Below are 6,024 nucleotides of genomic sequence, written 5' to 3'. Positions count from 1 at the left end.
TCCATCCCTTTACATTAAACACAGTGACCCCTGCCCTAAACTGTGTGGGTTCACTTTCACTTACTGGAATTACAACTGTTGTCGGGGACAAGGAATACTATACTAAACTATGGGGGAGGGATTGTCATTGGTGGATTTTTGGTGCTTAAGCTTTTAACTTTGTAACGGCTGGACCCCAGGTATATTTAGGGGGGCTTGGCCCACCAAAAAGCAGTCTTGCCTGCCATGTTCTTAGCTCAATAAAACCTTTTCTTTCAAGGCAATGGTGTATTGAATGCAGAAGACCTTGCAGTACTTCTGGGTAGCAACCTTCTCTCTCCATCCCTTTACATTAAACACAGTGACCCTTGCCCTAAACTGTGTGGGTTCACTTTCACTTACTGGCATTACAACTGTTGTCGGGGACAAGGAATACTATACTAAACTATGGGGGAGGGATTGTCATTGGTGGATTTTTGGTGCTTAAGCTTTTAACTTTGTAATGGCTGGACCCCAGGTATATTTAGGGGGGCTTGGCCCACCAAAAAGCAGTTTTAGTAAGGAACCTCTTGCCTGCCATGTTCTTATCTCAATAAAACCTTTTCTTTCAAGGCAATGGTGTATTGAATGCAGAAGACCTTGCAGTATTTGACATTGGGAAAGTCTCCTGGCTCCACCCCCAAAGTCCCCAGGAATTTTCTGAGTTGGACTTGGCAACCCTACTCTGCCTTCTATGGCAGCCATTTTGTGGCTCTATCCACCACACTGTATCAGAATTCCAAAGGTGTCCAGAAGCTGAAAAGGAGCGGAGACCCCTGGTTTAGGACCACAAAAATGCACAGACCAACGGATGGGACAGAAAAATAGCAGGAGGGCCACTTATCAGGGCTACACTAAACCTCCAGCAGAATTAAATGGATTTAGAAGAAGAAGAAGATGATGATGATATTGGATTTATATCCCACCCTATACTCTGAATCTCAGAGTCTCAGAGCGGTCACAATCTCCTTTGCCTCCCCCCCCCCCCGCAACCACAACAGACACCCTGTGAGGTAGGTGGGGCTGAGAGAGCTCTCCCAGCAGCTGCCCTTTCAAGGACAACTCCTATGAAAGCTATGGCTGACCCAAGGCCATTCCAGCAGCTGCAAGTGGAGGAGTGGGGAATCAAACCCATTTCTCCCAGATAAGAGTCCGCACACTTAACCACTACACCAAACTGGCTCTCAGGGTATAACTCTGCTTCTGAGGACATGGTTAAATGGAAAGGACATGTGAAGTAGCTGGATATGCTACTCTGGGTAAAAAGTCCCTGTCCCAGAGACTGAGTTAGGCTTCCCAATCCCCAGGTCCCAGCGGGGGATCCCTGGTTTTACAGGCTTCCCCCCTCCCCCAGCCAGCTGGCCGGCGGGGGAAGCCCCTCCCCCACAGCCATTATGCACCTCCATGAACAATTCCCATAGGGAATGATGGGGAATTGATCTGCGGGTATCAGGGGCTCTGGGGGGGGGCTGTTTTTTGAGGTAGAGGTACCAAATTTTCAGTATAGCATCTAGTGCCTCTCCCCAAAATACCCCCCAAGTTTCAAAAGGATTGGACCAGGGGGTCCAATTCTACGAGCCCCAAAAGAAGGTGCCCCTCTCCTTCATTATTTTCTATGGAAGGAAGGCATTTTAAAAAGTGTGCTGTCCCTTTAAATGTGATGGCCAGCACTCCCTTGGAGTTCAATTCTGCTTATCACATCCTTGCTCCTAGCTCCGCCTCAATGTCTCCTGGCTCCACCCCCAAAGTCTCCTGGCTCCACCCCCAAAGTCCCCAGATATTTCTTGAATTGGACTTGGCAACCCTAGACTGAGTCCTGTAACTGGAATGCACCCCAACAACTTTTCTTACAGAACAGAGCCATCCCTAGAGCCAGCTGTGCCTGTATAGCACAAATGCAATTATCAGATTGCCCATACAGCCTCATTTATCAGTCAAGGCCTTTCTAAAGGCTGGTTTGTTACTTAAAAGTTAAAACGAGTGAAGAGCAAATTTCTCCCATTCAGACTCCTTCGACCTCAGATCTGAAAAAGCGCTTCCCACACGGGGGGTTTAAATAGATGCCGAAACACTTGCAAAAGCCGCATGAAATCAAAGGATGTGAAGGTTGTACAAGAGCTCTGGAACCTCTGAAGTTTGCAAGCTGTAAATAGGATTTAGGACCTCGTGTTAACCGAGACAACAAAAAAATAATTAACACATACTGCTAAACTTCATTAGTCTCCCAGGGTTTAAATTATGCTTGCGACATCAACACATTAGAGTGAATACTGTTTAAAAAGGTAGGAAGCCACTTTGCTATGAAAATTTGTTTTCTTCCACACGGGAAACAAGGCCCCTTTTCACTGCACAATTGCCTGCAAGATATGTGTGGTGAAAATCATTTTGATATCTGAACTCCCTGTGAAGTCTCTTCAGACATGAATGCACACACTTCGCGATGTGGTTTCCTCTCTGATCATTCATTAAAAGCAACGAAGGTCTAGAACATTTGGATCTTTACTGTCAACAGTGTTTTACATTAAAGTGTAGGAGCCAGAGATGCATCCGCACGGTGAGGATTCTGTTTCTTTGTCATTGCTGCTGCGCATACAGAGGCATTTGTACTGCTGAATGCACATCCAGAAGGAAGTTTTGCACACACTTTCCTCTATCAGTTGCCATTCTCCCTTGCATCTTCCTCCCACAATGCACAATGTGTTGAGTCTGGTTTAGAATGGTTAAAACGGATAAAAGGAAGTACTTCTTCACCCAAAGGGTGGTTAAAATGTGGAATTCACTGCCACAGGAGGTGGTGGCAGCCACAAGTATAGCCACCTTCAAGAGGGGTTTAGATAAAAATATGGAGCACAGGTCCATCAGTGGCTATTAGCCACAGTGTGTGTGTATATATAAAATTTTTTGCCACTGTGTGACACAGAGTGTTGGACTGGATGGGCCGTTGGCCTGATCCAACATGGCTTCTCTTATGTTCTTATGGCTGGACTGGAATGGCAACTGTCCTTACCTTCACTTAGAATGGTAGCCGTCCTCACCTTCACTTAGCAAAGTGCTCCTTCTGAGCTTCAGCACGGCCTAGTCTAATGGATACCACGCTCTCTCACAAATTGCACAGAGAGCCCTTGCTTTAAGTTAAGAAATCAATACTGGTGGATTTATTCAAAGAAAACATAACATATAAGTATAGTGGAGAGAAAGAGTGACTAAACTATTCTATCTAACTGGATGGCTTTGGATTGTCGTAGGCCACTTGCTTAGTTCAGTTCAGGAGGAGGAACGCTGTTCCTCCTGATGCATACAGGGGAGAAGAGGGAAGAGGAGGAGAAGAAACAGGAAGGAAGTTCTCTGAGTTACATTCTATTGGTTAGACAAATCAAACTATCACTTTTAAAATCACCATTGTTTCACACAGGGCTTTTTTTGGAGAAAAAGCCCAGCAAGAACTAATTTGCATATTAGGCCACACCCCCAAAATGCCAAGCCAGACAAAACTGTGTTCCTGTGCATTCCTGCTCAAACCCCTCCCCCCCCCGGGCTAAACCATTAACCAATACGAAGTGGGAGGCTGGTTCACAAACTGAACTGGCTTGTATAGATTTGCAACTCTCCTTTCTGCACTCCATCACATTTTGCGGGGAGCAGAAAGCAGGGGTCTGAGCCATTTAATCTCTGCTTTCTGCTCCCCCCTGCTCAGCTGTTTTTTGTGAAGAGCAGAAAGCAGGACTTTAAAAAAAAGGCCATTTAAACCCTTGCTTTTAGCTCTTCATGAACCACCATGAATAGCCATGAATTTCCTTAAAATTTATGGAACCACAAACTGGCAAAAATTAATGACAAACTTCAGTTCTTGCACTGGTTTGTGCCCATCTCTGGAAGTAACTGCCTGAAATCTGCAGGGCTTTTTTTTGTAGCAGGAATTCCTTTGCATATTAGGCCACACACCCCTGATGTAACCAATCCTCCTGGAGCTTACAGTAGGCCCGTACTAAGAGCCCTGTAAGCTCTTGGAGGATTGGCTACATCAGGGGTCTGTGGCCTAATATGCAAAGGAGTTCCTGCTACAAAAAAAGCCCTGGAAGTCTGTATGAACCTGGTGCTCTGTTCTTGACTTCAATTTACTTCCTTTAGGAGGCTTCTAAAGAAGGGTAAAAACAAAAGATCTTCTTGAACTAATTTTGGAATACTTATTTTAGATAAGATGCTTTTTCATATGGATGTGAAGTTATTGACAAAATATAAAGTTTCTCACAACAAATAATGCTTTGGGGAGTATTACCTAGATATCCATCATTATTTTTGAAAGAAAAAACATATTGTTCTACATTTGTAAAAAGCTTAGCAGTTTATTAGAATACTCAAAATATTTTTGTCTTTCAACAATTGAAGAGCCATATTTAGTATTTGGTCTGTCTGTCTGTCTGCCTATCTATCTGTATCACTGTTCAAATAAGTTACTTCTTAGCACTATATAAAATTTATACACAGAGAGAGAAATTTATACACACAGAGAGAAACACACAAACTAAACTAAACTAAATTGTATCTGCCTTCTTTATTCCAGATCAACAGTGATGGAGTTTTAATTAAAACAGCAATCAAAATTACAAAAAATAATATGGAAATACTTCACCAGTCATACTACAAAGAAATATCTCCTTGCTTTCTATAAATCAGTGGGGAGAGGAGGAATAAACTACACTTTTTCCTTCTTTAATAACTTAGCTATTTTTCCTCTTGATAGTTGATTTTTTTTTTAAAAAAAATTAGAAAATATAACTTTACACTCTGCCTTAATGATAAGGATGAACGGAAATTTCCTTCAGTCAGAAACACCCCCCCCCCCATTCATTGCAGTTTTTATGCTGGGGGGTCCTATTTGTGGCTCTAATCTAGGGAGGGACGGTGGCTCAGTGGTAGAGCATCTGCTTGGGAAGCAGAGGGTCCCAGGTTCAATCCCTGTCATCTCCAAAAAAGGGTCCAGGCAAATAGGTGTGAAAAACCTCAGCTTGAGACCCTGGAGAGCCGCTGCCAGTCTGAGAAGACAATACTGACTTTGATGGACCAAGGGTCTGATTCAGTAGAAGGCAGCTTCATATGTAGGAGGGATGGTGGCTCAGTGGTAGAGCATCTGCTTGGGAAGCAGAAGGTCCCAGGTTCAATCCCTGTCATCTCCAAAAAAGGGTCCAGGCAAATAGGTGTGAAAAACCTCAGCTTGAGACCCTGGAGAGCCGCTGCCAGTCTGAGAAGACAATACTGACTTTGATGGACCAAGGGTCTGATTCAGTAGAAGGCAGCTTCATATGTAGGAGGGATGGTGGCTCAGTGGTAGAGCATCTGCTTGGGAAGCAGAAGGTCCCAGGTTCAATCCCTGTCATCTCCAAAAAAGGGTCCAGGCAAATAGGTGTGAAAAACCTCAGCTTGAGACCCTGGAGAGCTGCTGCCAGTCTGTGTAGACAATATTGATGGACCAAGGGTCTGATTCAGTATAAGGCAGCTTCATATGTCCATATGTTACAATTTGAGCACCAAAAGCAATATCTCAAACAATTCTGACAAACCTTTAAAAGTACAAAACTGACATGAAATACGCACTTTTGTTTTTCTCTCATGAAGTTAGTTACCGCGGCCAATTTTTTAAAAAAACAACAGAAGTAATTTGGAACTGCCAAGTGGTTCTTTTTCTTGGACTGCCCTTTGAAATCGGCTTGCAGAGTGTAACAAAACAAACCAACCCAAAACAATCCCTTAGCTAACTAACTCTGGATGTATGGAAAAACTGACAGAACAGGATAAGTTGTGTAACCCGTGTGTGTGTGTGTGTGTGTGTTGGCTTGTGTTTTTGCCTGTCGTTTCATGTTCCAAGTCATTTGCTTTAGTATACAAAATAATAAAGGGGAAAATATGTTCAGCTTTGTTTTAATTGGAATGCTAGCAAGAGTTTGGGTTCGGTTTGGGATCAACAACCAGGTAACCCTCCCTTGCTCTCCCCTCCTTTCTCCGGGTTCT

The sequence above is a fragment of the Heteronotia binoei genome, chromosome 9 (genome assembly GCF_032191835.1).
Source record: "Heteronotia binoei isolate CCM8104 ecotype False Entrance Well chromosome 9, APGP_CSIRO_Hbin_v1, whole genome shotgun sequence".
Lineage (NCBI taxonomy): Eukaryota > Metazoa > Chordata > Lepidosauria > Squamata > Gekkonidae > Heteronotia > Heteronotia binoei.
Note: the sequence above shows the minus strand (reverse complement) of the source record.